At 39.4% G+C, this 8199-nt stretch overlaps 2 long non-coding RNA genes across 4 annotated transcripts in view; one reads left to right on the forward strand and one right to left on the reverse strand.

Moving 5' to 3' along the window:
- The window catches only part of LOC125618161, a 153460-nt gene that overhangs the window by 101410 nt on the left and 43851 nt on the right, over nucleotides 1–8199 (forward strand). The gene's annotated exons all lie outside the window — the stretch shown is intronic.
- Nucleotides 1042–8199, reverse strand: part of LOC107138554 — a 91232-nt gene continuing 84074 nt past the window's right edge. The window contains exons 3-4 of the long non-coding RNA XR_001503012.2: nucleotides 2376–2515; nucleotides 1042–1924 (exon numbers count right to left, since the gene is read on the reverse strand). This is a non-coding gene — a long non-coding RNA (uncharacterized LOC107138554). The remainder of the gene's footprint in view (nucleotides 1925–2375; nucleotides 2516–8199) is intronic.

Below are 8199 nucleotides of genomic sequence, written 5' to 3' on the forward strand. Positions count from 1 at the left end.
ATATATATATATAAATTCTCTCTCTCTCTTACAAAAAAAAAAAGAAACTGAGGCAAAGCAAGACTGACCAACTTGCATGGTCACACCACTAAAAATTGAGACTTCTAGAATTTAATTCTAACAGTCTGACTCCAGCACCTAACTTTTTTATTTTGTGTGTGTGTGTGTGTGTGTGTGTGTTACTGGTGCCTGAACTCTACCACAGAGCCACATCCCCATCCCTATTTTGTACTTTATTTAGAGACAGGGTCTCACTGAGTTGCTTAGTGCCCCACTAAATTGCTGAGACTGGCTTTGAACTCTTGATCCTCCTGCCTCTGCCTCCCAAGCCACTGGGATTATAGGCGTGTGCTACCACGCCCAGCTCCAGCACCTAAACTCTTAATTGCCATGCTTACCGATACCCGTGAACATGACAATTTTAGTTTTAGGAATTTAGTGTAAGGAAGGAATTAGCAGGTGTGAAAATAAGGTACCTGGATCTTACTTGCAATATTTCTAATAATGTGAAAAAACTGGATACAACCCATATGTTTGATAGAAGAAAATTGATTAAACCATGGTATATTAATATGCTGGAACCCAAAGCCTTTAAACATGTATTTTAGAGGAATATCCACATATAAAAATGTATAACAGCACTAGTAATTGGGAAAGTGAAAATTAAAATGGGAACCAGATACCATTTTTCATCCATCAAACTAGCAAAAATGAGAAGGAGCCATAACATTCATCCCTAGCAAGGCTGCAGGAACAGACCCTGTCCTGCATGATATTGGTGTGAAGCCTTCCAATTGCTTTGCGAAGAATTGGACAGAAACTTAAAAATATTTTAAAATTTAAAATTTGCAAGCCCTTTGGCCAACAATCCTATATATAAGACTCAATATTATAAAAAGTAAACCACACATAAGGCAAAAATTAGGAAATAATTGAATATCCATCAATACCAACTATTGACTAATTATGATTCATCCACTCTATTATATTAATACAGAGCTTTAAAATATTGAATCAGATCCTGATTTGCTGACCTGAGGAATGTCTATGACATATGGTTTGAGAAAAGTTGCATAATAATGTGTATAGCAACACTCCATTTTTGTGAAAACAGACAAGCACTTTTGTTTATTTGTGTGAAGTTTGTGTAAATGTGGAGAAAGTTCTGGATGGTTACAAACCAGGGATATTAACTTTGGCTACCTCAAGTGGGGAGCATAGAGGATGTGTGTGTGTGTGTGTGTGTGTGTGTGTGTGTTTGTGTACGTGCCCCTTTATTCATCTTCTGATTGTTTCCTCAGTTGCAGCAAGCATTAATATTTAGAAATTTAAATTTTTTATTAAAGAAGATATTTCTAATTTGTTTTCAAGTGAGAATTTAAAAATCTGTGTCCTGTTTTAAAAAAAGGTATCCTAATTGTATGTATATGTGTTCATTTATGTAGTTCCAAGAGAAAAAGCCTAGAAGGATTGTAACATTCAAAACATTAACAGTGGGCTGGGCATATAGCTCAGTGGTAGAGCACTTGCCAATATGCATGAGGCCTAGGGTTCAATTCCAAATATCACCAATCAAACAAATGAAAAATTAACAGTGATTGCTTCTGAGATATGGGATTTTGTATTAGCTCCATCTGTATTTTCTGAGTATGAAGCAATTAATATATATTAACTTATAAAGAAAAAATGTTAGAAATAAAATATAGAGAAGACAAAATGAGGAACTGATTTGTAGGGAAAAAAAGTTGACTTTGGAGTGACAAAAAAAAATTTAAGAGGTTGATTGATCAAATGGACTCAGAGGAAAAAGCTGAATGACCTTAAAGATGGTACATTTAAGCAGTTAAGCTCCTGAACAGACTTTCTCCATTAGAGGGCGACATCTCCTGCATCATCAGCCAACAATCTTGTCACAATATCTGACCTAAAAAGATTATAGGTAGAGAGGCAATTTAGAGATTTCTTTTGTTGCATAGATGTTACATTTTCTACCTAAAATGCTATGGTTTATTTGAAAGAATGCTGATATTAAAGGGGGGTAGATAAGGAATTTGGAATAGAAGATTAAAAAAGAAGAAGACATTCAGGAAGGTTTATAGATTCATGGCATGAATGGAGTTCGGTTTCATGTGGTACAGTTGAGTACAGAGGAATCCTGCTGCAGGATGCAGTATGGCTTCATGTCCCTGTAGCCAGACACATGAACATATATGTTGGGTACATGAAGGACCAAAGTATGTGTTTTCTGTAAAGATCTGGACTTGGCTCTTCCAGTCAAAGGCAGTTGGTGTTAGTTCCATTTGTCATTTACCATTTTCAGACTTTGGTAAGGTACACTGGAGGGGAACAGGAGTGGGGTTGTATGTGACACTTACCAAACTTCTGTGCAGTAAGAGGGAGGGTGGCTTAGGAAAATCCTCTGCATTTCTTCCTTATCTTGATAATATTCAAACCAAAGTTTCAGTTCTATGGAACCTCAGATCTAGTGTTGTTTCCAAGTAAAGACGTCACATAGCTATAAAGAAATAATTATTATAAAACTAGAGAAATTAGTTTAATGAGTAAATCCTAAGATGTTTTGCCATTTTAAATTGTGTGTAAAATTTCAAGCTCTCATTGGTCAGACCATATCATAAAACTGAAAATATTCTTGCAGCGTTTTAGAGGATCCTGATTAGGAGGAGGACTATCATGTGAAAGGTGTAGACAGCAATTTGTTTTTAACTGTCTATAATGTCATTTGAGCATCTTGAACCCCAGTTGTTGGTCCATTGGTCCAGCAGACAAGAGGTGAAGAGTCTTGGGCAGAGACGACTAAGTGGCTTATTGTGGCTGTTTAGAGGTTGCATTTCCTGGAAAGCTGAGTTAATGGTGAAATGGGATGCCTTTTCCTTTTATGTCCCTTTTTGTGTGATATTTTTGGTTGTTAACTCAAGGTTGAAAGAGACCAAAATAAAAACCTGAAAATAAAAGCTGCAAGTACAACTCCATTTGGCCCATGCCAAACAGAAGAGGAAACCAGACTTCAGGCTTTTCAACACCAATGAGAGTGGGTGCTGGGGAAGATTCTTCTGAGTGGGCACTTCTGGAGAAATTCATGGCACGTAATCAAGGAATACTGTGACCATAAACCTAGACACTGATTTTTAAAAGAAAGCTTCATGGTTTGCATTTTCATTTCTCCTCCTATTTTTAGAAGTAAGTGCTCCTTTAAAAATTCACTCCACCACCTGTTCTTCTGTAGCCCAGCCCTAGCTAATCCTGATCTCTTTTTTTGTACAGTGGGAACTTTTCCTTCTGCCCACAAACACATTCTGATCTACGTCATCCTTTAAAACCAATGACCTACTCAAACCAGAAAACCTCCAGCTCTTCTTACCTCCTAGCTTAAAGTCTAAATTCGCTAAAAGTATCGTCTGAATCTTCTTCTATCGCTTCACTTCTTGTTTTCCCATCAATCATTTGCAAACGAGCTTTCATGTTCATCTCTCATCTGAAGGCAAAAACCACCATGGACCGCTGAGCTTCACTTTCCCTGAGCACTAAGCCATTTGACATCCTGATTTTTCCTCTTTCTTGACGTTCTCATGCCTCAACTTAAGCTTTTTCTCATTCCTTCTTGATGGCTCCATCTTCTGCCCATCCTCAAAAGCTGGTGTTTTCTGGTTCTGTCTCTTCTCTGGCCTTGGCATAAGTAGAGTGATATTTCTTCATTTCTGGTGCTATGCTAAAACCAGGGACAATAGCATGACTAAAACATCACCATGTATTAGGGATCCTCAGGCACATTACTCACGTCTCCAAGCCTGATTTCTTATACAAAATGGATATCGGAAATACCTGAGGTCCAGGTCTGCGTCTCCAACTTTCTACGGTACATCCCTAGCTGCAAACCCAACGTGACCAAAAGGAAATGCCCCAACACCCTTTCCTTTTCCCTGCCCCTCTCTCAATTATGCCTCCCATGGTTAGTAGCAGGAACATTCCTCTAGTCTACACTCCAGCTAGACACCTGGGAATCATCTTTTGTTTCCCTTTCCCTCAACTCCTGCATCCAGTAAGTCTCCATGTCTATTGTTTGCCTATCCGAAACCCTGCTTTAGGGCTTGCATGTCTTCACCACCCTGTGATTGCCTCATTTCCCACCTGGCAATTACTACTGTAGCCTCTGTTCTCCTTTCCTGTAAGTTCTGTGCCAACCCCAGATCCATCCTCCACAATGCTGCCAGAGGGCCATCTGAAAATACCAACCTGCTCACATCTTACTTGCTCTAAAATAATTCAGTGGTTTACCATTGTCTACAGTACAAAGTCGATGGTTTGCAAAACACTTGCTATTTGTCCTTAACCTCCTTGTTCCACCTCACACCGCCTCTCATCTCACCAGGCATTTCTCATTTAAGTCACATGAATTATTTGATGTTCCCTGACAGAGGTCTCCATGCCATGGCTTCTGTTGTAGCTTCTGTTTAGGTGCTTTTCTCTTGTTCCCCCACGTGTCAACATCCTCCAGGTTGCAAAACATGTTTCAAAGGCCTCTTCTTCCATGAGGCCTTCTTTGATCTTTCTCAGGAAGAAATAGTCACTCGCTGTTCTCTGGTGTATTCAACAGAACTTTGTTCTCCCTTCTGTTTGCTGCCTTATCAGATTGTATTCATGGATGTTTGAGAGTTATCTTATCAGCTTATTGAGCAAGAACTGCACTCAGGCATTTTGCCATCCCAATAAAGCTATCGACCATGGTCATGTGGCCAGAACTCAACAAATACATGTGACAAGAAGGTAGTAATTAAAAAATATATATACATATATGTAAAAGGAGAAGAGAGAGAGAGGGAGAGAGTGAGTGAGTTAGAAAATATCACCAGGTCCAGGGTTCTGTGGCATAGCCAGACTTGTGTTGGTGTGAGCGTTGAGGCAATATTTGATCCTGGTCCCCACAGATTTCCCAGAATATCCAGCACTGTAACCAACCTCAAATCCTGTGACCCTCTGCCTAGAGTTCCCATGTAGACAGAGCTGCTGTCCCCCGGGAGTAGCACAGCCACTTTTACAGCCCCATCGTATTACAGGGTCTGGCCAGGTTTCTCACCCCCAGCTGGAATGTCAAATCCAGTTTCAAACACAAGAGGTCTCACTTCTCCTTCACCACCTTCTTCTGGGCTATAGAGGGCTTTAATTTTAAGGTGATTAAAACAAACAAACAAATCACGCATAGAGGTTAACCACAAATTGCTTGCTCTGAAGCACTGGAGTAAGTTTAAATCACTCACTGGGTTCCTAGATATTGTGAAGGAACTTCCCCCACAGACATAGCACCACCATGCACAGAGACGGGCAATGCCTTTTTCTGTAGGTTTCCACAAGTGTAGGACAAGCCCTAAGGGAGATGTATTTCATGTTCCCTGAAGTTTTATTTTGGCTAAAGACAAGAGGGCGATTGCTCCTAGTGTAGCATCGGTATCCCAAGAAGGAAACAAGGAAACTACCTCCTCCATAAGGACTTTCTTTCCAGTACATTCCTACTCTCAAGAACAGGCAGCCACAGCTGTGCCTGGGTAGCATTCCTTCCCACTTGTTTTTAATAATGCTTCTTTGAGAAAAGATTCCCAGCTGAGATTTTTCTTGCTTTCTATCTGTGAAAGTGTTTATAACTAGAAGATTCAACTTTTAGATTCTCTAAAGAAAATTCTTTCCTGGGAAAGGTAAGAGGTTAAAGAAGATGTAGCTAAAATTAGTTTCTTTCTTGGCTCTGCAAAAGTGATTGCAGCAATGGCAATAGTCAGAGGCAATAGCTTAACAAATGGCTTCAGAAATGAGCTCTTCACTGTGATTTGAAAGAGCTCTCCATGAATGCTATTTTATAATTACTGCCTGATTCTTAGGGGGCACTTTAAAGCTTGAGTGTCTCCAGGTTTCATTCCTCAGGTGAGCCTTCTGCTTAACTGTGTTCCAATTTGACGCATTGCACTGAACTCTCACCCTACAGTTTATTTGCTGATGACTATTTAATTACACCTGGCAGTCTTCAGAAATTTCAATGATTAAGAATTAGAATACTTTGTTCTATTAATCTGCCTGGATTCCTTTTCATCTGAGGAAATCAAAATGCTGCTTGTTAATTTTCCATGTATCTGAGGAACTTGGTAGTGAGTGTTAGAAGAAAATAGTTATACTGGTGGTAATTGAGCTCTCCAAGGTCATTCTAAGGCAAAAGCAATTGGGATAAGAATGTGGAGATTTGGGTGGCCTGTTTTGCATAGCCATGGTTAACTTTGACCATGAAACTAAACCACATTGTCTGCTATTACACATGCTCACCTGGTCCTTGCTTGGTGTTGGCATAATATGAGGAAACAGTACGCTACCAAAGTTGACTTTTCCTGTCTTTAAAAGGCTGAGTGCACAGGAAACCTGGACCAAAGTTTTTTTTCACCAATTTCTAATTAATCTTTGAGCTCTTCATGCTTTTTAATAAAACAAAACAACAACAACAACAAATCCACCAAGATTAGCAGAAAAAAATCTCTGGGCAAGGCCTTTGGAATTTGGAATGTTGTATTTCTACTTTTCCTAAGAGAATCTCCACTGAGACTGCAGGCACTGTTGAAATGGAAGGAAAAGGAGAAGGAATGAGAGGAACAGGAATGATCTAGAGTCTGATTAATATTGCCACCAATTTCTGTATAAGAAGCAGTAATTCTCTGTTTTTTGGTAAGTAAAGGTAATAAGATTCTACTAAGTTGATAGTTCTTGGAGTTGGGAAATAGCTGGCAGTAGGAATGGGGGGAAGGAGAAGAAAGGTGAATATGCAAATGCATGCCTCCCCAGGATTGGCCAGATGACACATGCACCTGCTAACTGAGATAAGTATTAGACAATGAGAAAATAAATAGAAGTAAATGCCTTCTAGAGAAATCAGACTCGCAGCCATGGTCAGAACCTGTCTAATATTTGTACTGTAATACTCAAAGGTAATTAGACCTATGTATAAAATGCAACACCAGTCTTATCCTAGGAAGTGTGAAGATTGTATGTATTTTGGGAGAATTTGTTCTATTTTCAGTGCTCTGGAGGATCTCTAAAATTGTTCGGCTAAATTTAGGTTGTGTCTTTTTAATTACCATACCGCCATCACCATCCCATTGCTGCCTCTGAATGATGACTTGGTGCATTTTTCACTTAAGGGTAATGGACTGCTTTCTTAATCTAGTTCCATCATTCAATTTTGTCCCAAGGAGTTTCTTTATAGACAATTTCCATTTTAATCAGAAGTCAATGGGATTATTGCCTTTAAAGTAGAACAACTGTGGGTTTACTAGAAATTTTTTAGCAACTTTGGTCTTTATCCAATTTAGCTCTCTTCTACAGTTTCTTGTAAAGTTCTTTCAAGCCCAAAGAGTGCAGTGCTCAGGGTGTAGGCAATACTCTTGAACTCTCTTTAGGAAGGTAGAGGTGGAGAGCCAGTAAAAAGGGCAAGAGAATATGGACAGAGACTGCAATACTGCTCTCAGTTGACACTGGGGAGCTGGGAATGTTTTTCTGGAATTCTGGAAGAGCCTGGGGCAAATCTTCAATATGATTCCAGTTTGAGATGTTTTGGGTTTGTAAGGTAATATTAAATAAACTACCTCCCCTAATGGTAGTCTCAAAAGCCCTGATGCCACTCTGGGAAAAATGTGATTGGTGTGGAGACAGGTCCCAGGACTACCCAGCTCTACAGAAGGACCAGGAGACAGGTGAGGAGTATCTACAGGGGCATCAGCATCCAGGACCAATGGGTTGGACAGCAGGCAGAGCCTTCCTGCTTCCAGTTGTGCAGACCACAACATGGGGCTTTGCTTTTAGAGCTTCCAGATTATTTTTCTGGCCTTTGAAAGGGAGCAATTTAGGATGACTAGAGATCATTCTGTGTTTAGCGAATGCTCCCTGCTTTCTGTCCAGGGACTCTTGTCCTTCCTGTCCTCTAACCCAGTGGTTTTCCATAGTTCGACTTCCTGTCCAATTATCTTCTTGCATATCCAAACTTCTCCAAGCTCCTATCTATTTCTTTCCTTTTTATCTTTTCAATGACTTTATCAAGGTGAGTCTCTTATAACAAATGGCATAGACTTAGAGTGTAGAATTTCACAAATTTTAAGATATACATATATATCATATAAAATTTATATATATATATATATATATATATATATATAT

This window comes from Marmota marmota, unplaced genomic scaffold, assembly GCF_001458135.2.
Source record: "Marmota marmota marmota unplaced genomic scaffold, marMar, whole genome shotgun sequence".
In the NCBI taxonomy this organism is placed as follows: Eukaryota; Metazoa; Chordata; class Mammalia; order Rodentia; family Sciuridae; genus Marmota; species Marmota marmota.